Genomic DNA, 26,082 nt, shown 5'->3' on the forward strand with positions numbered 1-26,082 from the left:
GAACATGTAAACAGAGAGAGGGAGGGCTATCATTATTGATTTCTATTGTTGGCTTTATATGTAGAAATTTAACTGAAAATATAACTTTGCAGTCATGTTCAAAGCAGGAGAAACAGGATATTTGGACATTGAAATTTAATACATGCCCGTGAGCATCAGCTGTGAGATGTCCAGTGAAACGTGCCCACATCACACACGAGACCTAATTATTGAGCTATGGGGAATTCAGATTATCAAATCTCAGGGTCAAGTTCAATTAAACCACACATTGGAAGATATGACTGGCTTTGCCAAGGAGAGACAGATGAAAAGCAGTCAAATTATCTGTCAATGAATATACACACCTATACTGTTGTCCATGTGTGTGCTTTGAAAATTATAAATAATACAAATAAAACCTGTTTCTGAAAGCTTCCTTCCCATGATCATATTTCAGGTTTTATTTACCCATAAGCCTTGGTCCTTTAGTACCTACTTTTTAAGATCATCAATTTTTTATTGTTTATCCATTTCATACATTTATATAATGAATTTTTTTTCATTCCCATTGCCTATTCCCCACTTGTCCCTCTCTTCTACTGCAGCACATCTTCCCAATAAATCCTCCTCATACTTCATGTCTTCCTTTGTGTGTGACCCACTGCGCCCATCAACAAGTCATCCTAAGTGGTCAGTATTTTATGTTGAGGTGTCACCATTAACTGCTTATAGTTTTCTAGGATCTTCCTTTTCCTTTACTCTCACATTCAAAATTAGCTGGTCTTATTCTTTGAGAATTTAATACATGTATGAAATTAAATATGATCATATGAACTACCCTTTTCATGTCTTCAGCTTCCCTCCATCAGTTCCCATCCCAATGTTGAATCTTTGCCTTTTAAAAAACATAACTCCCTAAAACCAGCTAGCTTTACCTGTGCCCTGGAGGGGTTTCTTTGTATAGCTTTTAGGTCAACTGCATGGCATAACATTCCAGCACTGGGCATACAATCTTTCACTTGGTAGGCTCTCAGTAGATATGTACTGAAGGTATCATTCATTTCCTTTTTGTTGTCTGGCGTTCCCATGGTCCCTGTCAAAGATGGCTTGTATCAGTTCAGTCACTTAACCCTTCCCTGTGCGTCCTCTTTAGCTTGAGCCAATCAATCTTCCTTATTGAAGCCAGAGTAGTCTTCTTAGAATGCTAATTTGATTCTGTCATCCTCTGATTAAAATCCTTTAACAAATTCCATTACTTAAAAGAGAAAATTTTAACTTCATAAAATGACATATAAGGTTCTTCATGATTAAATCTCTGCCCAGTTTTGTTCATGTCTTATCACCTTCTTTTTTTCTTTTCCATTTTATTCTATCTCCCATGAAAACAACTTTTTCCGCCATGTTACATATTGGCTTATCCTGACATTGCTGTAAATCTCAGCTCTTACTTCTCAATGAAGCTTTGCTTCGTTACTCAAGCAGTGTCTCAAGTCTCACTTCCCTAAAGTACATTTTAAAATACTTTTTATGAATTCTTTGTGTATTTCCCTTCATGCACCCCAATCCCAGTCATCCGCATCCCTTCATATCTACCCTCTGCCCTTGCAACCTCCCTATGAAAAGAAAACAAAACAACAACAACAAAAAAACAAAATTAAAAATAAGAACGATAAAAGAAAAAAATCTTTCCATGGTAACTGAGGTACTGTGGTGTGCCCCAAATAGCCTTTTTTTCAAATCTCCATTGCAATGAGTCATTGATCTGGTTTGATGTCTCTGACTTCTGCTTCATTGTCACTACTGGATCACTCACAGGGACTCCTGAATATCCTGTTGTTGTCCTGTGTCTTTGAGATTCTGCATATTTGGTTCTGCCACACTGGCCCCTTCATACACGCCATCAATTCTTCTATGAAGGAAATGGCAGGGTCAACTCAAAGCCCTGGGTCTGGACCTGGATAATAGTTGAGTTGGTCAGCCCACTCTCCTGCACCTGCACCACTAGGGCCAGCTCTCCTGCTTTGCCCAGGTGACAGGCAGGGATGGCTTTTGTACCAGAGGCAGCTGGCAATGGGTGGAATCAGCCTTCTTGCACACATGGCTAATGCCATTAGGGACAGCTTTCCCATATCCAAGCCACAAGGGTCTCCTCTGTTGCCCTCATGAGGTGGGGAGCCAGCAAGGGACACACCATCATTACCATTCTCATACCTTCAGGGTGGACTCTCCCATGCCCACCCTAATCAGGGCCAGTTATACTCTGTGGCAAAGATGAGGTTCAGGGCCTGCTTTCTGAGTGAGTGCTGCAGCCAGTGAGAGGTAGAGTCAGCTCTCCTGTATCTACGCCTCCATGGCTTCCCAGGAAGGAGGCAGGGCCAGTTCTCCAATACTCATGTCCTCTTGACATTTATGCAGCCAGGGTCAGCTCTACTGTGCTGTCCAGGTGAGATACAGGGCCACTCTCATGAGTGTTGCAGCCAGCAATGGGAAGGATCAGCCCACCCACTTTGGGGACCCTAAAACACATTCTATTCCTCAGTGACTTGCCTGCAAGATATAATTGTGTAATAGTGGCACAAATGCTATGAAAATAACCAACCACTTTCTGATTAGATTTAGGGTCCACTCTGTGAGATAGAATTCACACCTGACACCGATGAAAGTGGCTAGAAATCTGAGACTAGATAGGTCATGGGGGCTAGGGGAAAACTTACTACTATTATTCTGCTAAAGGAACACAGCAATAAAATGACTCCTAGTGACATATCGCTGTACCCCTAGATTAATGCACCACTGAACCCTCATCATAGATGCTTCTTTTTTCAGTACATAGGTTTTAACATAGAAGACCTACAACTGCACAATGTGCAAAAAGTAAGACTTTGGAGCACTTAGTGTTCATCATGCCACCTAGGCTCAGGGCAATCTATGTGGAAGAGGGTATCAAAAGATTGTAAGAGCCAGATGTGCTGGATGACTCCAAGAAGACAAAGTCTTCTGGATAGAATAGTTCTGATGAAGACTAGAACTCACAGAGGTGGGGACAGCATTCACAAGACTGACATAAGTTCAAGCCAGACAAAATCCCAACACAGAGATGAAGTTGTCACAGAGTTTTACCTGTAACTAAGAAGTTATTTGCAACTGATCCTTACTTGGAGAGGGAAAATACATTTTCTTTCATGGAGGGGACACTGTGTATATCAGCCACATCCCAGAGCTGTCTCCATGCTCATGAATATGGAGACACAAAATGTATCAACCTAAAATGAGCTCTGTTTTGTGTGTGTGTGTGTGTGTGTGTGTGTGTGTGCATTCTGTTTTGTTTTTGTTTTTGTTTATTTAGATTTTTGACAGGAAAAATACATGAAATTGTTGAGTAGGAAGGTGGACAGTTTCTATGAGGAGTTGGGGGAAAGCAAAGAGTATAATTAAATATATATAATATGAAATTTAAAAATGAGTACATACAAAGACTTGGCTGAATTTAATTTCGCATTCACCATGCCTGATGCACTAAGTACACTAGAAGCATCTAATAACTGTGTTACTCAAAGTTTATTGTTTATGTCTAGGTGATGACTATTTTTTAGCTAGAATTTAAGATAACAAACCTAGATCATATCTACTTCATACCATTTATTTAAATACCATTTAAATCTCCAGCTACGGTACATAATACTTGCTGATTAGTGTTAATCTTTGATGATATTAAAGTTAATTTCATTTTTTATACAATCCACTGAAGGACTGAGGAGACACCTCAATCAGTGAAGTATTTTATGTTGCAAGCATAAAGACTTTATTTCAATCAAGTGAATCACATTTAAAAAAATTGTGGGTGTTGTAGTACATAACTTGTATTCCCAGTGCTGTGAGGCTCATCCCCGGAGTTCACTGATGGGAGAGATGTCATTCTATAAATATGTTTCTCTTATTGGTTAATGAATAAAGCCATGTTGGCCAATATGAAAGCAAGATAGGCAGGCCTAGAAGACAAGGAGGATTCTGGGACATGTAGTGGAGGAGAGTCAAGACGTAGAGACTTGAGAGAGAGGAGGTCTGAACTATCTCTCCAGTAAGAAAAGACCACATGGAAATACTTAGATCAATAGAAATGGGTTACTATTTAAGACAGAGCTAGCTGATAAGAAATGCTAGTAACGGACCAACATCTTTATATCTAATACAGCATCTCTCTGTGTTATTTGGAGCTGATGCAACTCTGGGACCAGGCTGGCGGCAAAGTGTTTCTAACAGTTCACTGCCAGTTTGTCTATCTGAATGAATGAAGCCTAGGCCAGCAAGAAGAGTACTGATTCAAGAATTAGGATGTATAGAGTCTTGAGGAATGACACCATAGGTTGACCTTCAGCTTCCACATGCACATGCATACATGTGTACAAGCATACCTACACACACACACACTCACACACCATCATCATTATCCACTTAAGAATCATGATCATTTTCTCAAAAGGCTCCACTAAATTGCTTGTGCCTTTCAGTGACTCAGTGATGCTTCTGGCACTACATGAAGAACTTAACATCATACTGGCATACATCAGAAGAGCTGCTAATGCTATGCCAGGCAAACAAACAACACAGGACTACTCTATGTGAGAAGGAGTCAATGCAATATATACGCTGGAGATTTATTGTAGGCTTTATTAACTATGTCTGGCTTTACTGACAAGGTTCATAGTTTTTGTCAACATTCAAACACAAAAACAAGTTAAAGGACAACTTCTGAAACATTTTGGTAGATTACATATATTTGTAAATCAGTTTGGATTTTATTTTCAATAAAAAAGAGAAGACACCTCTACATTATAACCTTTAAAACTCAACTATTTGTGTTTGTGACATGCTTTGATCAACAGAATAAGGAGCAGGTGCCATTTTGTGAATCTGAGAGTCCAGGAGCCAGGTTCCATGCATCTTGGTATACTACACACTGCTGTCACCCTCATGGAGAAGACCAAGCAACACCAGTGGAATCTCCTCTGCAGTCCCTTAAAAGAGTGAACAGTGATAAAGCAAACTTGCTTTCAGTCACTGAATGTTAGAACAGTCTACTATCCAGTAAAAGACAACCGATGGGAGCATGAAGGCAAATGGCAACTTCTGAGACCCTTTTCCATACGACCTATTATTATTTAAATTATGTATATTTCCTTAATTCATGTCCACATGCATGAATGCACAAGCACACATACACGCACACACACACACGCGCGCGCGCACACACACACACACGCGCACGCACACACACACACACACACACACACACAATCAGAATACCTTTTTAGTGACCCCAGCAATCCTGAATAGAAGAAAGAGATTTAATTGAAACAATGGAAGCATTTCCAGTTTATTATGACAAGTGACAGGAATAGAAAACACTTGGGTGAGCCCACAGCCATCCACACCAGATTTGAATCTTAAATTGCTGGCAGGCAAGGTTAAAATACACTGTTGATGGAATCGATGTGAGAATTACCCACATGTCACAAGAGTCCAATAGTTAAAACAGTGGAGACTCAGTTGGAAATGTCCAGGAGCTACCAAATAGAGCCTTGAATTTTCAAAAAGAAATTCATAGAAAAATCAAAAATTCCTCAATATTAGAAAACTTCCCCTTAACCTCTCTGCATCAGTTCTTTCCTTGAACCAGAATCATGGTTCACATAGATACTATACAAAACAAACAAACAAACAAACAAAACAAAAAACAACAGCAACACAAACAACCCAGAAATTCTAAGGAAACTTTAAAGCTCAACAAAATTGTAACTAGATTTATAAAATCCCCCATGTTCTCTCCTTAGACCACACAGTACATGCATAATAAAGTTTAAAATCTCTGTGTTTCATCTTAAGCATTTTGCGTCTATAGTTGTATTGGATCAACTACAAAGACATTTTTAAGGAGCACGGATATTTTGTAAATTTCAGTGTGTTTAAAGGTGACATATAGTCATAGCTCAACAATTTACAAAGTATTGGTGCATGCTTGATTTTATATTTTTATCATGGAAAACATTTTCAAGAACTGGTAAGAAGAACAAAAGGAATTCCAGCATCCTGTGGTTTGTATGAGTCTAAAAGTTATTAATCTGATCAAAAGATTGGCACAGGAATACTTTTATCTCCATCCACAAAAAGGTTACATGATGATAATCAAGAATGTTAATATCCGTTGCTTTTATACTCCAAGCACTGTTGCAATGGTTTATGCAGAAGCCAGTGCCCTTGATCCACATACAATGGTGTTAATATCTGTACACCCACTTTATAGATAAGAAAGCTAATACAGAGCCACAAAGGCAACAGAGGAGGGCAATTGTCATGCAAGGGACTGATATGACTTCAGTCTGATGGGACCCCATGGAAAGAGAGAACCAACTCCAGCAAATTGTCCTCTTGCTTTTACACATGTGAAATGGCCTGTGTATGCATGTCTCTCTCCCTCTCTCTCTCTCTCTCTCTCTCTCTCTCTCTCTCTCACTCACACACACACACACACACACTCATGCATGCACACACATATATTCATGCACAAATTGAGAGAAATAAAATGTACTGAAAGAATTTTTAATTAAAAAATCAAAAACAAATGCAGGTTAATTAATTTGTCTGTACATGGGTGATACATATAATGAGATTATTGGAATTTAAGCCTGTTTTATAGCATGTGCTCTTCACTATTCTGTTAAGTTTCTCTGGGAAACAAAAGGGATAAGAAAACAATTTAAATTTTTCCCCTAGGCCCATAAGTTTACTTGTACCATTTCAGTAGCCAAAAATGTTTAGTTGAAATGGATTGATTGTAGCATGTATGCATATGAACATACATATTGAATTGTTGGGTGCCATACTCAAATGGAGAAGATTCCTTTTTGGGTGTGTTCTGGGAAAAGAGATGTCATAATACTATTATGTACATGGAAATATTAACATAGACTCCAGGGGTCCTCAGAGGCCAAATGAAATGGCCAAAAATGTGTTTATTGATCATTAAGCAACTACTGCCAGGATACTGAAACTTCAACTTTCATGGTTATGACTGAGTTTTCCCTGTCTCTTTGAAATGTGTCTTGAAAACAGATTCTTTTCAAGAAGAAAAAGATAGACAAAATGTTTGCTATATATGTGCCAACTTCATATTTGTTTTTTTCTAGTCTTTAAAAAGATAATTCAAGTTACAAGGTATAATTTAAAAATACTTTTGCTCTTTCAGGAGGGGTCAACAAAATCTGTCAAGTCATTTGGAGTAGGGACTAGGCCCTCATCCTGCCTCAAGGTTAAGGGAGTATCCCTCACTGGGGAATGTGGAGAATGGGATGGGGGGGGTTTGGGGAGCATAGGAGGGAGGGAGAGGGAACTGGGATTGATATGTAAAATAAGAAAAAATAAGAAAAAACCTCAAAAAATACTTTTGCTCAATAATCACCCTACCATACTTGATGAGTGAAATTATACATGAAATATATACCAGGGATATTTAGAATCCTCAACCTAGGGTAATTTTAATTCAAAAGCTTATTTTACTTCTCAAAAGTACACACATATATTTTCCAATTTTATTCAATATATTTTAGTCATATTATTACCCTCCCCCAACACTTCCCAGGACCTGCCAACCTCCCTACCTACCGAAATTCATGTGCTTTCTCTCGAAGAATACATAAAAGTCTCTTCCAATAGGCCAATGAATCCTTTTAAATCTGCCAATGGTACTCTTGATGTGTACCCATACATCACCCTTTTTGTTCACTGAAGAAAACTAATCAGAAGTCCCAGTAAGACACCATGGATGACTGTCAGCAATGACGACACTGTAGCAACAACACTAGTAGTTGCGTCCATTCACCTCAGGTATAACGTGTCCCACTCATTGACCACATGGACTTGTAACCAACATCATCATGTTAAACATCTAAACACAGATTTGGAGGGGCTAATTTCCTCCAAATAAATACCAAATACCAAAGGTTTGAAACTGAGGCATTTCATTCTACAGACCCCACTCTCCACAAAGCTAATTAGTGTGTTGTAAGTGTTCATTATAAACATTAACTACAGCTGTAATCGGTATTGTTATTTAACTATAAAGGTAAGAAAATGCATACCACACAAGCAAAATTTCTTTTTCTTGAATACGTTAAATTCCTTCCCTTTGGTTTAATAATTGTCTCTCTTCATTCTGGGTTCTAATAGTCAGATAATGGATCTTGTCAACCATTATATGTCTTCACCTCCAGCTGGGGACACATAACTTTTATTGTGGTCCATTATCTGGCCATTAGAGGCCACAAGTGTGTCTCCTGACCCTCTGCCTCACATTATGCAGAGGAAAAGGAGTAGAAATGTGGATGCAGCAGCTTCCCGCACCAGAAGTCAAAGACGCTCCAGTGCTTTCTATATTGAGACCATTCATTTTCCTTCTGCTGTGAGGTCCATCACATAAGACCGACCCGTGGATAGGATTTCATCCCAGTCCCACCCCCAGCCATTCTCCTGTGTTCCATCATTTCAAATCGTCAGCTCCAGGAACGGCTAAACTTGGCTCAGATCACTCAGTTTCTGCTTATTTGAACAAGAGCTTGGAACTGCTTAGAAGTTGGACACACATGTTCAACTAAATGACATTTTTGTATTTTTGTCCAAACTAGCATCCAAACTTCAACTGTGCATGTTAGCCTTGGTCAACCACGTTTTTTGCTTTGAAAATTGGGGTGAAGTTTAGGCAGGCCCAATTAGAGAGTCATATTTTAGAGCATCAAGCCACCTGAAATAATTGCACGTGCTATAGGATGCTGTGATGGTGTAGAAATGCAGGAGAAACCAGCCACAGGTGTTAGCAGACAGAATCGGGTCAATCTGTCCCTAGTATCTTTGTTATCACTCCGAGAAGAAGGAAATTTACAGGAACCTTTGCCTCACTTCAGAATATTGGACTCATTACAAGGGACCCACTGGTTTTGCCAACTGCTTCCAAGCAGCGTCTTTGTTTTGATTCATTCCAGCAGCACTCCACCGCTCAGAGCATCTCTGGGCTAGTGGGACCTGGGCTGGTTTCAGTAGGATTCAACAATCAGTCTCAGTGCTCTCAGAGACCACCAAATGCAATCCTCCCCAAGGCTCAGAAAAGAAGACAGAAGAGGGTTTCAGGTCCCCTGGAACTGGAGTGGCAAACGATTGAGAGTCGGCACACAGGTCCTGAGACTGAACAGGCTCTTCTGCAACAGCAGCAAGTGCTCTTGACCGCTGAGTCATCTCACCTGCCTCAACGCCAAACCTTTCTGAAAACGAAATATCGCTCCATCTCTTCTTCATGGAAAGGCTTACGTTGTAAGAAAGTATGCTTCAAACAGAAGCCTTATAACATTAAATTTTACACCTACAAGTAGAAATGGACTAAATAATCTATGCTAGGATAGTATAAAAATGTAATTTATAGCTTTATATATAGACTAATAAATCCAAATCCAGATTTCAAAGTATATGTATTTAATCTAAAATATCTTCCCAATAAAACAGAATATTTTGTCTGACTTGGAAAAAAAAGCAAATAAAATGTAAAAACATTTCTTTTACCGTAATGGCTTGTATTACCTGTACCTGCTTATTTTATGACTTGCCTCTATGTTTGTTCTATGCTTAACAAAATTGCAAGTGGATTTAAGCTCATTTGTGTTTTATGTTTTTTCTCCACTTAAAATTTATTTTACTGTTATTGGGTGTTGGTGTGTGTGTGTGTGTGTGTGTGTGTGTGTGTGTGTGTGTGTGTGGTGCGTTACTATTATGTGATTGTATGTGTATGAGAGTGTTAGTCTGTAACTATGACTTGTGTGAGTGTATGAGTGTGTAAATGTGTTAGAGAGTGCCTGTTAGTACATGTAATTGGTGTGTGTGTGTGTGTGTGTGTGTGTGTGTGTGTGTATGCTAGTGTGTGGATGAGTATTAAATATCTTACTGTGTGAGCATATGTATGTATAAATATGTGTGAGTTTATATGTGATCATGAGTGACTGATTTTGTGTGTTTGTGTGATTTTGTGTGTCTATTTCTGGAAGGATGGGCCATTCCTTGATGTTGAATAAGGGATAGAGAAGCTCTTCCTATCTGTTCAGACTCTGAATAATTAACCGTCCAAAACCACACAATAGAGTTTTTGAGGGAAAAAGAAACTAAGAACAAGCTTATTGGAAAGAGAATGGGATACATTTTGAAAATATTTGAACTTGAGGAGCTTGTTGAGTGTCCAGAGGGACATATTGAGGCCACTAGAATATGTGCCAGTAATTTAGGACAAATCTGAAAACATGTGGATGTGTGATGTCATGCAATAGCAGATAATGGTATGGCAAAGACCAACAATGACTGCTTGAGCAACACCTGCATTAAAAGAATAAAAAAGAAGTGATCCAGAATCTACAAAGCAGGAGAGGTCATATATAAAACTTCAGAGCAGGAAGGAATCTTCAGGTTTGTCTAGTAGCCACAGGTAAACAGGGATATGGCACCATGAGTCAAAACCAGAACACCTAGAAGTTCCTCCACTTTGTTGGATCTGGTCTTCCTTTTCTCTGCACAGATATCAGCCTACTTTCTGATCAGTGTGTATTTTCTTTATTTAATGTCAGTGGTTCTGAATCTTTGTGGGATGTTAAACTGTTGCTCGGTCTTCTCAGATACATTTTCTACCCAATGAGTCTGCTTTTTGAAAGGTTGATGTAAATCCTCAGTGGTTAATTTACGTAATGAATAATATGTCAAAAGAAAGAGTCAGAAGCAAGAGCTTAGGCTCTGGTACTAGGACAGCAGTTCACTAATACTAAAGTAGTCCCCTAAATCAGGACTGCTCTAAAATGGACAGCTCAGCATGTTCAGCTGTATGTCTGGAACAGCAGAATAAATTTGGTTTTCTAATACTAATCATCACAATTTATTATGATATGGTTCTTATAACAAAAGGCACTACTATGAACTTTCTGTATCCAAGGCCTTGTTCCAGGTACTAAACAGAAAATAAAACAAAGTACCATCCCCTTTTCAGCCCCCTCTCTCCTTCCCATCTTCTCTTCCTCATTTCATTCACTGGGTATTTCTTTAGCAGATATTGAAGTAATCCCACAATGTATGGTTAAGTCCAAAGCAAACATAATCTCCACACTCATAGAACTTATGGTATTTTGAGTATAAGACATATCAATAGAATAATCAGAAAACCAAATGTAGAATTGCTAGTGTGTTAAATGTTGTAAGGAGCACCAGCACTTGGAATTATGAGCAGATATTGAAGATATTTAACCTAGTCATTGGAACAAGAAATCATGTCATAAGATAAATCCAGCTTGAACTACGAACTTAAAGAATGAATTATTGTTCACAGACAAAGTGAGAGTAAAATATATTAATATTACAGGGATAGAACATATAAGATGGCAATAAAACTGCACAACACAAAAATCTTCAAGAAAAACCTGACACTACAGAGGCCAAGGAAGGGATAGGAGAATCTCAGGTTGTATGTCATCGAAGGCAGTAGGAAGAACACCCTGGGATGTGGTAGAGAGGGAAACTGTAGGGAAGAAAGAGTAACAATGTTATATGGGACATGATTGTGAGGGAAAGTGTGAAGAATGGTTTGAATCGAGCCACCTGGTGATAGTTATACAGTAGGTGATAGATATCTGTGAAGAAAAACCTACCAGCTACATAGGGAATGGATTAATTCTCAATGAAGTGAAGGGCATATCAAGATTAATATGTGATTATAGAATATCATGATAAGTATCATCATTCTCAGATTTTTACTTTTATTTTATTTTGGAGGAAATTTCATACATGGGCAGCAATTACATCATTTCCAGTCCACATGATCTTGAATCTTACAGGTTGGTCAGGAAGACAGACATTATATATGAAGCATGAATTCTGTACTAAATGCCATAATAGAAAAATGGACAGATGTCAAAGGAAAGAAATATCCCTTGGTAAATGGGAGGTACTTTGAGCAAATTAAGGGAAGAGGAGAGCTATCACTAAAGCCAGGAAAGAAAGAGCACAGTACTTTGAAGAAAGGCGTGTGAGAATAGTTGAATAAAGTAGGTCTAATGGTGCTACAATATGAAGGATAGGACCTTAATTCTACATTAAAGGGTTTAAAGTCCACCATAGAGCAATAACCATCAACTCTAGGATTTTTGTATGGTGATATCTTGTTTGTACTCTAACAAATGAAGCTTGTCTGAAGATCAGAGGGCAGAGCTAGACACTAGTTAACCGCCAAGGTCTGGAGACAGACAGGAAATGATATGGCTGAGCAGAGAGAGGAATATAATGTGAGGGGAGTCAGGAGCTCACTCTCTTTTGGGCTGAAAATTCGGCAAGATAAAGTGTGACTGTGGCTTGCTCCTTTGTCTCTCTGATCTTTCAGCTTTTACCCCTATATTTGATTCTGGGTTTTTATTATTAAGACCAGTTACAACTCATGCTACATTTTTGAATACACTTTTAATTTTATTTTCATCCCTCCCTTTCCACTTCCAACTCCTTCTGTGTGACTGTCCCCTACCTCAATCTCAAATTCATGACTATACATACATACATACATACATACATACATACATACATACATATATGTACTATTTTTAAAGTATATGTGTACTTAAAGATTTATTCTTTAAGATTTTTATACATATGCAGAAGTATGTATAAATAAAGACTATTGATTCCATTTAATACTGCTTGTGCATGACTGACCATTTGGAATTGGATAACCTACCAAGGGGATGTTTCCTGGGGAAGACAGATTTTCTTTTCTCAGGAGCCAGTGATTGCCCAATTTTAAGCAAAGGAATCCTTTTGTGACAGTGGATCTTTGTCTATAAACATAACTTGGACAACATCAAAATATAGATTTGACCAAAGGGAACTTGATGCCTTATTGCCAGACTACACAAGACACGAGCCATATTTCCCCAGTGGAACCACTGATGTTGACAGGTCTATGTATGATTCTCATTACCCTATCATTAATTCCATTCCCCAACCACTCACTATGTACCAAATAATGTCACATTTTACCCTTGTAAGAGATAGATGATATTAACCTCTATTATTGCAGAAAAAAATGCACCTTTAATGAGAAGAACCCACTTCTGCAGGATCATACAGCCAACAGGTAGAAGAATAAGAATGCTGGCTTGATGTTGGAGCATGCGTTTTATGCTCCATTTTCTGCAAGTCCACAGTAGCAATGTAAAAAAGAAACTCTTTACATTTGAGATGAGAGGCAGAAAGAATGGGGTGGACACACTTAAACCTTCTGTTAATAGTGTGGACCAGAGTGTGGGGAAGTCCTCTGTCTAAGGCTAGTGAATATCATCTTGTGCCAATAAACCCCTTTGACGATATGCCTCCTATCATTCAGTACATAAAAAGATTGGATAAAGAAGATATTTTCTGGAATTCTTAGGTAACAATGGATCCTGATTTCATCTTCTCCTAATGGTGGGCTTAGCATGAAATTTGATATTGGCAGGCTAGACTGTCAAACAGGTCCTGTGAAACCTTTGGATATCCCATCACTGCTAAACAATATTCAGCTGGAAGGTGATTTTGAAATTGAAACCAGGCAATACAGGCAGTATATTACAAACTTAATGCAATGTACTAGAGAAAGTACTTTAATAATTTTATTACATACATACATATATATGTAATAGAAATCTTTTATTAGTTATTTTTATCCATGTTCACATGATGGTTTCTTTTTCAGAACTTATTTTAGCTCATATTTCTAAACACACTGACTAAAATTGGACTACTCAAATTTGCAAAATAATCACCATCCCACAAAGAATCCTGCCTCATTTGCTAGCCAATTTATTATACAAATCTATCCAACTATAGGCCAAAACAGCCATGGCTCTGTTTACAGCTCTCTCAAATTAAACACAGATCTAATTTGTAAATTATTATCACCCTTGGACTTCAGAATTCTTTTATTTCCTTTCCTGGGAAAAACTCATTTCATTTCTTTTGCATGTAATCATTTACATTTTTGAAGGCCAAGTTTCTTTTTATGTAGACATTTCTAACTTCTTTGGATTATATTTCTGATGTCCCTTGTGTTTGGTTCTCCTCCCATGCTAGGATCATTTTAAATTTTTATGAGTATGCTTTGAGATATGCATCTTCCTCCAACACATTAAAGAAGATGTTGAGCTAGAATCTCACACACATCCCTATGGTACCCAACTTACTGTATCGTTCCAGTTCAACAAAGATTCTATAAACATTACTTAATCAATTTCAACAAATATCTATATAAAGCTAATGTAAACAAGGTTGTGGTCTCAGTCCTCATCATCATAAAAGTAATATATATAATCGTATCTAGAAGTAAAGATTTGGATAAGCCCATGCTCTAGATTTTTAAAGGTTTCACTTCTTACTCATAGGAAACCATTGAGTGTCTCAGAACCATCTGATAAATGTTGGTCAGTACAGAAAGAAGGGAATTATCTCACTAGCTTAGATCTAGCACCTTTTAAAATGTTCCTAAGTTACATTGACTTGCAAAATATGGAGATCTATTAGACAGTTATGTATCTGACCTTTGCATATTGTTTGTAGACCAATTTGTAGATAAAGTAAGTTATTTTGGGACTGGAAGATACTAGACAGGAATTAGTTTTCGGTATCTCGAAAGCCTTGAGTGAATTCTATTATTCAAACCCAATCAAAGTGAGTTAGTGAACCAGTCAGTGGTGTTATATTTTCTCTTCCCATTTCTATGTGCGGCCTTGAAAAACACACCTGTGTTATATATGGGACCTTCCTTTGGATCAGTGGTTCTCAAGCCATGGATTGCAAATGCTTTGGGGAGGGGTTAAATGATTCTCTTGGGGATCACAAATCAGATACCCAGCATATGAGATATTATGATTCATTATAGTGGCAAAGTTACAGTTGAAGTAACAATAGAAATAATCGTATGGTTGAGGTCTCCACAACATGAAGCACTGTATTAAAAAGTTCACAGTGTTAGAAAGGTTGAAAGCCACTGTTCAAGATGCTAAGCTGTTTAAAGGCTGGGTTTGTATAGGGGTAATTTTTGCCCTGATCTTATTATCCTTTATTTACAAATTATTAAATTGTTAATTGCATTTGCAATTTCATTTTAAATAGTAAAAAATAAAGTTTACATTTTGTGTTTCATGGAAAGGTCAAACAGTCTATCAGAGATTCATTCTTTTTCTCCCTTAAGTCGTGGCTTGAGACATCATTGTCAAGCCGGGAGTGATACATCCCAGTATTCCTCAACTCCCCTCTATTTAATGGACATGCAGAGTGTTGCATCCTGGCCAGGCAGTTAAATGGTGAACTTGCTATCTATACCTTCTTTATTCTCTTTTTTATGTTAAAGATTTCAAGATCCTAAGCAGATTACAAAACACAGTTAAGGGCTCAGGATTTAAAAAACTATACACATTAGATACTTAGATTAACTATTCAAATGCCCATATAGTTTGTATGTGAATGTATTCATAATAGAAACAACCTAGTTATCTATTTAAAAGACTCATTTACTTAGTTTATATAAATTGGTTCTGCCTGAATGAACTTATGTGTATCATGTGCATATAGGATCCAGCAGAGGCCAGAAGAGGGCACTGGATTACCTGGAACATCATTTATAAGAAATATGAATTGCCTTATAGATGTTGAGAACAGAATCAAGGTCCTCTGCAAAGAGCTATAAGTGTTATTAACTACTGAGCCATCTTTACAGCCTGCCTACTTGTGTTTTAAAATTATTTTTTTAAGGGCTTTGGAGGGAGAGAGTTTAGTCAGTAAAGTTTTTACTAAAATAATTTAAGGACCCGAGTTTGAATCCCTGGCATCCTTGTAAAAAGCCAGGCACTGATGCTGATACCTGTAATTCCAACACTAGGAAAATGGAAAGGGTCCCGGGGACTTGACGAATGGCCAGTCACCTAGTCAACGAGCATCAGGTACACTGAAAGATGCCTCAAAGAATAAGGAGATGAAGAAATTGAATATGTCACTTGAAGTGACTTCCGGTCTTCAAGTACACAAACAGGCACAGGCACATGCACAACATACTGTAAATACAATTTAAAAAAAAAAAAACATGCCCTCCAAACCAAAAATCTGCATATAGGGAGGAAACGCATGCTTCCAAAAGATCACTTTTGTCACTTCTACAACAGCAGAAGTGTCATCTGATTCAATGCCAAGCTGTAGCCATCACACGATTGATGGAAAAGACAGCCAATTGTAGAGGCCATCGCTCCAAGACTATCCCGCCATCTGCAGTGCATCCATGGGGACTCTTGCCCTGCGTGTGCCTTTAAAGCTACAACCCACAAGTTCTGGAAAAATTGAAGGAAAGAAGTAGAAGTCAGAAAGGGAGTGAGACATGCCCAGCTTTCAAATAGCCACCAATAGGTGCTGTAGCTTAAGATTCCTCTCACAGCCATCATGGGTAAAGGTAAGTGGGTGATTTTTCATAAGAAAAATTTGTAAGATTTTTCATTTGACATAAAGGAGAATTCATTCAGAAATCATGCCCAGCTATACCTTTTTGTTAAAGTAGTTTCTTACTGATTTCTCAAATATTCACAATTTTTATGGCCTTGCCTATATATATTGCCCACTGATGAAGCACTTGCCTAGTATACATGAGACTCTAGTTTTGATCTCTCTCTCTCTTCCTCCTTCTTTCACACATGCTTCTTAATTTAATATGTAAATAAACCATGTCATTATAGATGGGTTGAAAAAAATCTTTAAACTGTTTCTAGATTGATTTACTTTATTGTGTGAATGTTTTGTCTGCATTTATGCATTTGCACCATGTGTGTGCTTGCTGCCATGAAGGTCAGAGGACATTGTCAGATCACTTGGAACAGGACTTAAAGACAGTTGTGAGCTGCCATGGGGAGCTGGCAACCAAGCCTGGACCCTCTGAAGGAGCAACAATTGCTCCTAACCACCGAGGCCAAGTAAAAATATTATATATTAATGTATGGTTAATTAATTATATTAATTATATTAATTAATGTATATTAATGTATTGTTAATTTCATTACAAATAACCAAGTAAATTCGATTTTTCATATTATCCATTTTTTTTCTCAAGAAAGTGTAAACTTGAGTTGTTAGTGCCCTTCAAACAAGCTGGTGCTGTTTGTTCCCTATTTCTGTGGCAGCCAATCTTTCCGCTTTAACTCTTGCCTCAGCTTCACAGTGTTTTCCCAATCTCTAGGCACATCCATACTCATCCAAGAAAACTCTAAACATATCTGCCTATCTCTCGCCGCTGTCACTACATATGACAACACTTTGAATTGTTTGATTGTTACGTTGCACAACCCCTCACATCTACTTCTCTGTAAGGGGTTCGCTGCTCTTAGATTCCATTCATTTTCTGAGTCTAAAGGTCCCTTACATTTTTCAATGCCAAGTTACTCCTATTATTAACGAGTTCTATTTGGTGTTGTACACTAGCATTTAAAGATGATTTTTCCCTGTGTAAGTGGCTTCAAAGATAGTATATTTGTCTTCTGAAAAAGAACAAACTCAATTCTCTAATGCAGTTACCTCGCCAGCTCAACATATCCTGAGGCTCCTCTGGCAAGGGGCTGTAGAAGATTGGTATTGATATTCCGTGGCATTCAATTGTCAAGCTTCCAACAGGAGGAAGAGCATTTAGCAAATCTGGCCATGTGGCAGCTAATTACACTATTACAAAGTAAATTTACAGCGGGTGACTTGTAGGCTATGCATCGACAACAAGTATCCAAGTTTCTCTTCCCTTGTTTGTTCCTAAACTGAGACAGGTAGCATTGTCTATATGATGTGTAGAGATGACTTTCTTGAACACATTGCAAGAATCCTACCTAGACTTTGTGACTTCACATACAGCTTCCATGAGCTTGTTTATCTTAATGGTTTATTTTCTTATGATGCCTATATGGTAGATTTCGTGTGCCCTTCTATGCATTTTAGAATATGACTAAGGGAGATGAAACACATTAACACAGTAGTCAAAGACTTACAGTTTCCTTGAAGAGGCCCTCCACTATAAATCAAAGTTTTAAACACATACGCGGTCTATAAGTCTGATTTTTAAAAAAAACAATTTGGTTCTTTAGACCTTACTAAATGTCTAGGGCAACATATACTTTGTATTCAGATATGTTCCATGTGTTATTAAAAGCAAGGGGCTAATGAGTGAAAACAAAACTTTCTAATGTGTTTTATGAAGTGTTGCTTGTTGTTGTGGTTGGACAATCATGCCTCATTTATCGTTGGGCCATTTTGGCTGCTGAGGAGGATCAGGCCATCTTTGTCTACAATATAATGTAAAAGTGGCCAACTGTGCTGGATTATATGCACATGCAATGCTTGGGATATTTCAAGTAAACCAGTGTCTGTGAACAAGTTCTGATGGCAAGAATGTAGTGGGCTTAGATTTTCCCACTTTCACACTAAAATCTTGTAACATTGTGAGCAAAATTACAGCCAACTCTTTGAACAAAAGAACAAATACTGGCAGTTTTATTTGCTTACTCTTGTACATGTTGGAATAAACATATTTTAATGCCAAAATTCACTAATGTATCCCATTATCTTTCAGAATTAGATAATATTCTTTTTATTTTCTGAGTCACACAGGGAAGGGTGCCAGTACAGGCTTTATATACAGGAGACATCTTATTAAAACCCATAATAAATTGAGAAAGAAAATTTTCATTATGATATCTATTTCGAGAAGCAGACATCTAGTACAAGGCTAGAGCCCTTCCTTTTGGAGCATACTTCTTTTTAAAGTTGTTGGTATTTTATTATAATATGAATGGCTAATTGCTTTTACTTAGGCTACAGTATGATGACAGTGATTTTAATAGATTTAACAGCTTCAAAATGACAAACAAATTAATAATCATAAATAAGTAGGTCTTTTTGAAAGCTACTTCAAGGTTCGTGTCCTATTGTCAACATGGTAAGTTGTATTATGGCATCAATAAGTGATTGAGTTGCATTTTAGGACCCCTCCCCCCTTCACACTGTTGAGAAAAGTCTACACGAAATTCTTCCCTGGATGGGGCAAGATCCTTTCTCCTACCTTTCAGCCTGGACACTGTTTCCTGCATCTGCCCACTTGCTCATAACCACAGTTGCCTACATCGTTTCCACTTAAGAGCACTCTCTCGTCATTTTCTATGACATGGGTAATTTCCATCTTTCAATCCTGATAGTTTAAGAAGGCAGATTCCTCAGTGTAATAAATCCAGCACAACCCAAGTTTCCATTTATGTAGCATCATAGGAGGGAAAGTAAGTCTGAGGTCTGGCCTCGCTCCTTGCTCTCATCTCTGATCTCTTACTTTCAAGTTTTTCCCCCCTGTGGTGATCAGCGGCTCTCTGTTCCCAAATGAATTTCAGAGTGAAGACGTGCACTCTCCTCTGGCATGAACCTTCTGGGAATGCATGGGAAACTCAACAGATGTAGAGGCTATCAAGAACATCTTAAATTTCTAGATACACATGTTGAATGCTCAATAGGTCATTTTACACACACACACACACACACACACACACACACACACACACACGTATGAATCTCACATTTTCCAAACACAGCAACAGTTGAAATATAACTTTACCAGAGACGTAGCCTTACAAAATTAATCCCTTCAGATTGGAGCAGCCCCTGGAAAGAATGGTAATAAGACTGATGGGAAAGGGGAAAGGAGAAAGGACGCTGAAGGAAGCCCTAAACTTCAGGCATGGTAGGCCAGCTTGGGACATCACTTCAGCAGTAAAAGGTCAAGGCTCAGAGAGGAGTGGAAAGAAGTAGCCGCTCCTTTATTCCTTCCAATTACTGTCTTTGGATGAGTATTGCCTGACAGATAGTTTTGTTGTAATAAGTAAGGGAGAACACATAGTTTTTGTGTTTTCCCTTAACTATTGATTTTTTTCTCACATTATGTTAAGAAGTTAAATTTATTTTGAATGATCCATAAAATAAAGGTTATTAATGTGGCACTGTGGGCTGTTTCGGTACATGCATACATTGTATGATGGCTAAACAAGTTTCATCATTTCTGTTTGCTCGGGTATTTGTCTTCCTACGGTAGAACCATTCTCAATCCCTTCTCTAGCTTCCTCGGATACTCGGTGCCTTATATTACCTATCTAGCCACTCTACTGCACAGCACGCCAGCATGTCTGTCATCTGTGTAATGACAACATGGTTTCCACTGGTTAAGCTTTCTCAGTCATTCAGGTGCCCTGTTCTCCCAGAGCTGTGCTAACCAACATGCTGCCTCCACCCTTTAGACAGCCACTTCAAATGTGAGAGTGCCCTTTATAAGACATCATCTTTGTATTGTAAAAAGCACACTAGTCTGGAAATAGGGAAACCATTGCATTGTAATTTCTTTCTGAGACTGGTTGTGATCTGAGTTCTGTGGACCTCCATCCTCTATTGGAAAATAGGGAGGCATATCTAGAACCAGGAACTCCTGTCCATCAACCATTACCCTTGCTCTGTGGTATCACAAGAAGAGTGTAATCATTAATTGATATGAAGTTGACAAAAATTTTTGAGTATTTTCAGATTCAAAGATAACTCAAAAGTGAAATGGTCTTACAAGATACAGCACAGTTTTTAATTTAATTTCTTCAACAAATCCAATAAGTACATAGTGATGCCTTACCCTACCTCAACAAGTAGAACTCTAAACTTGGCCTAGAGTAAATAAAGTCTATCATTACCCTAAGTATAATTATATTACCCCCTCCCTTTTAAAACAATAGTTACTTTAAAAGCAGTAGGAACTGAATTCTTCTACAGCCATACACAAAAAGACAAAAATCAATGGTAATTTTCGTTTTAAAAATTAATGTTAAACATGATAGCTAATGGCTCACCAACTGTGGAGAAAACTTTGGAGTCTATGTCCTCCAGGGTACTGGTCCTGCCACTCATTATTAGAAGTCCTCATGTTTTCATCTTGTATTTGCTGTCTACAAGATTCTGTTTCTCTTGGGTAGAAGTCAGGCTTGATAAATAAAAATAACACTGACCCCCCATAGGCAGAAGACTTTGGGAGTCTTCTTGTCTTGTGCGGGGTTTTCAAGTGTCTTTGTAATTGTCTTTCTGCTACCTGCTAGCCCAGGCCCTTTGCCAGCTCTGGGAGTAGCTTGCCTCCTGGAAGGCTGGGGGTCACTCCACCACGTCAGCTTGTGAGAAGCAGGGAGAACAGCATGCTCGTCAGGGCTGCTAGTTCACTGTGGCCAGGAACAGGCCAAAAGCTGAAGGGATTCTCACCCGGTCCCACTTAACTGCTCGGCAAGAGAGAAATCAAAGCATTCGCAACAGCAAAGGGATGCCTGGTGGTTTTCAGTAGAGGGGAACAGGGTCAGGGAGAAGGGTTGCATGTCTCCATGAACCTCTGTATCTTAGTGGCTCCCCTGGGCTCCAGGTGTTTGTATCTCAGGCCTACAGTTGTTCTTTCTTTGTTCAAGATGTTTTCTGGGGCTTCCATATATATACACAACGGGTTTAGAGCCTGGATCTTTGTCCATATTCTTCCCTGACGAAAGATCAAAGGAAGTGAGTGAGCAAGTCTCTCCTGGGTGTGGACTCCGTCTCCAGCACCTTTTCAATCTTAAGTATTATGGAAAATTCAAGAGTTCCTTTTTGCTATTTTAGAAAATGTAGAATTTGAAGTCATAGAAGAGCTGTCCTGGGCATCATCAAGCCAGTCTTGTGGAAATCTTAGTGTTCACAGCCACTGGAGAATGTCTCCATTCTCTCATTTCTTCAGTCCCAGGTAGAGAGCTCTCCTGTGCTTACAGCTGCACTCTTAGCTAATGTATTCGAAGGAGTATACTTGTTGTTTTTATTTTTTCATTTGCTTTTAAATTTTTGTTGATTCCCATCCCCAATCCCACTCTCCTTATACCCCTTTTCATATCTTATCTATTCTAATGCCTTCCTCATGCCCCTCCCCTAAATTAGTTTTTCCTTTTCTCATGATGCAAGGGCTATTTTCAGAGCTTTCGACCTTAATTGTCAGGGCACCAAGGGTACTCATTCACAGATTGTTACTGTTTCATAAGGAAATGGAATTCTGAGGCTGTGAAAGTCATGGCAGAGGGAACAAGGCACAGAAGGATGTGGGAAGCAAATGTGAGGTGAGGTGTTACAGGGAGGTTTGGAGATGGCTTCAAGGTGCTTCTTGATGAGACATACGGGAAACCAAGGCCAAAACAGTTCACTTCAATGAATATGTTTTCTGTGTCATTCTAGTGATGTCTCTCATTGTACAATTTGTTCCAGGAATTGTCAACATCTCTGCATTTCTGGACTATATTGTATGAATTATGCATCAATTATATATCATATATATATATATATAGAGAGAGCAAATACCATTACTTTTAAATTGTAAGCCTCAATATGTCTTGAACTTTAAAATAGCTAAAGGCTTATAAAATAAGATTACATATCATATTTCTAACACTCAGAACTCTAGCTTTCAAAATCAAGCATCTCATGTGACACTCTGCCATTGGTAATTCATAACAAAGACCATAGCCATTGCATTTCTATAATTTCCTTGACATTTCACCCAGGTAAAAACTACTAGACATGTTTTCCCAAAAGTCAATCCAGACTTTTAAGCCATGCATAAAAATCAAGAGACAATTCCTCAACAGGCTTTTGTAAAAATATCTGCCCACTTTTGATTTTATTACAAATAATAATAGTAAGTTTTGTTACTGTTGTAATGATTAACAGTTACTCTAGAATGATTTTGGAATTTTAAAGTAACTACTGAATTGTCTACGGCACTAGCTGAGATTTTGAAAATTAAATAAAGCAAGGTTAAATAAATTTCCCAGGGACCTTACAGTAGACATAGGGGAGAATTTTAGGAGACATTTATTAATTAGTATCTTTTTTACAAAGGCACATGCTGATTAGCATATGAAGATTAATTTAATTCTGCAATCCAGTACCTCAATAAGAATCCATAAAGCACCATATTGATGCAATCATGGGAAAGAAAAATTTCAGAAAATGATATTAATGAAACAGGAGAAAGTTATCAGGGCTGGTTTAAATGAAAATTACTTGAGACAAATAGATAAATAAGGCAATGTAAGACAGTCCATGTAGCAGTCAGTTTTGCTCCAACACAGCTTTTTTCATAAAGTATCTTAAAATTCTGAACCTCATCTTCAGGCTTTTTGTAAAACAAAAAAATACAGACTGTTCAATTACCTTTCATAATTTGAAAGTGACAAATACTGATTCATTATCAAAACATTTGGTCTGTGCAACAAGCTGAACACCTATAGTAGATGTTGAAAGAAAATTTGTGTATGCAGCGATGCTGTTTATAGATGACTATATAAGAAATGGATGCATGAAGAAATAAGGAAAAATTAATATTGATGTATTAAAAAACTAAAACACCCAAAATCTTCCTGTTTACAGTTGAGATGCATTTAAACGTAGCTGTTTTTTCCTGGACTACATTTTCTATAGTGAAAAGTTTTTCAGAATAACCCTGCCTAACATCTAGCTCAGGTGTTTTCTCTCAGTGTGTGTTTAGGAATGTGTGTCCTTTCAGTGTTCTGAACATAACATCTTTTTCTGTCACAGTGACAAAGCACGTGGAATGTTCTAGTCTTGACATGTGTGCAGCAGGGTCATTAGTCACTTTACCAAACCTATTCCTATCTTCATTTCATTGAATGTAACACCTGAAGTATTCCAGACATTCATGTTTTCTCTTTCTTAGGCTCTCAAAACAAGCAAAGTGCTGCTTCATAGTAAACGAGGGACCGAGATTTAGAATAATTAACATTCAAATCTCATTCAAATTAAATAAAGATCAATTAACCATAAAAGTTTCAGATAAAGTGCTCACTTGCAAGCAGAGGAACTCCAAGTTTGGTGAAGTCTCCTCAGGTTTTAGGCTATTAGCATGTAGTCACAGTGACACTTTGTGTTCAGTGTTAGGGAATGCACTCCAGTGAAAAGGATGGACAGATACCATGGTGCATCACAGGACGGACCCAAGAGCTGCTGCAAATGCAAGTCTTAGCCCATCCAAGAGAGAAAAGTAAATCAAAGTGAAATGTGTACTCAAGCCAGATAAAAATGAACGTGCTATGCTACTATTGCGATAATGACACCCTTCCAAGATCACCAATATCTTCGTTTATGTTATCGGACAGCATACCCTCGCCAATTTATAACTTGACTGACACAAAAATCTCTGAATCTAAAATACATGTTCTACATTATTTACTTAGATTTTGGCATATTATATCCATGGTTAAAATGTCTACAAAAAACGGATCTGACAACAGTCCAAAATAAGTACGCAAAGAAACTTACTTGGTTCAAAGATGGGCTTTGCCTCGAAATGGCACAGTTCTACTTATATTTGATGAAGCAAATGGTAAGAAGTTTCAACAGGTGCTAGTGAAATCTCACTTAGATTAGAACATCTAAACTGGTTTGGGTCAGCGAGATGGCTCAGTGGCTAAATGTGCTTCCAACTAAGATTGATGATTTGTGTTGTTCCCTGGAACCCATGTGATAGAAGAAATAAAATGATGCGTAAGTTTTTCTCTGACCTCCACATTTATTTTGTGGCATATGCCTCCTTCCCAAATTTAAAAAAGAATAAGTTTTAAGATACATACTGTTCCCAAACACCTAGTTAAGGATATATGTGTTTTAAGGTTAAAAAAATGTTAATACCCTAGAATTATTCCTAAAAATGGTACAATATTGATGGAAAACATTCCAGTAATTAAGGAACTGGTCTGTAATGCCAACTATTACTTAATATACCTAGACACCAAACAGTTACTTAGTCTGCACTGAGAAAGAAATGAATCCATTGCCTCAGCTGGAAGGCCAAAGGCTAGAAAATTCCTTCATGGGGGACCTGGTTTACTCTTGCCCAATCATCTTTCTCCAAATGATCCCTGTGTGTTCGAGAATGCACCCATATGAGTGAATATTGACACCAGAACGCTTTCTGTATATGATTTGTGTGTGTGTGTGTGTCGCACCCATGTGAGTGAATATGGGCACCAGAGCTCTTTCTCTATATGAATTGTGTGTGTGTGTTTGTGTGTGTGTGTGTGTGTGTGTGTGTGTGTGTGTGCGCGTGCGCATGCACGTGCGTGTGTGAGCACCAGGTGTCCTCTCTTTATATCCACCTTTTTTCTTCGTTGCTTTAAGACAGGGTTTCTCACTAAAGCAGTATGTGTAATCCTCCAGTGCTGGAGTTATGGATATATGGATGCACATATATGCATATGTAGCTGTGTATGTATATGTGAGTTCTATGGTAACTTCATATGTAAATATAATGGTATGTTCTCCACCCTACCCTATTTTTTCAGACATCTTCTTCCCAGTTTTATTGTTGCTTCTTGTTCTTATTCTTGTGATAACCCAGCAAGTGAAATCAGTGATTTTCATTGCTGCATGAGAATATTTCTGGGGAGGTACTTTCTATCACTTCATATAAGGAGCCAATGACAGACCAAAGTATGGATGCTGGCAAAGCCCAGCTGGGTCAACTAGTGAGTTTTACTGGAGTCTCTTACAACAATATGGATGAGACGGAATACATAAGGATAGTTTCAACACCGAAAGCCCACTCCAGCATGGGTGATCTCCAAAAAGCTGGGAACACAAACATGTTGCTCAAAAAATCTTGATAGGTGTGGGTGTCTTCTTTCCAGCTGTCTGCCTGAGATTCTTCCAGGCAGCTGGGCTGAGCTCTATTTCTTTATGGTAGAGCTGGTCATATGTGAATCTCTTCAAGGCAGCTCAACTGAATTCTCTCTCCTTCAGGTGGCTTCACGGGTCTGAGAACAGCTTTCATCAGTCCAGTCCTTACTGCTTTGGGAGGGAGGGCTCTTGTATTTCTGGTTGATTTCAAGGACTTCCTTTGAGCAGTCTTCTTCCTGAGTTTAAGTTTTACCTCCATGTAGAGTATCCCATGTC

Source organism: Phodopus roborovskii, unplaced genomic scaffold (genome assembly GCF_943737965.1).
Source record: "Phodopus roborovskii unplaced genomic scaffold, PHOROB, whole genome shotgun sequence".
In the NCBI taxonomy this organism is placed as follows: domain Eukaryota; kingdom Metazoa; phylum Chordata; class Mammalia; order Rodentia; family Cricetidae; genus Phodopus; species Phodopus roborovskii.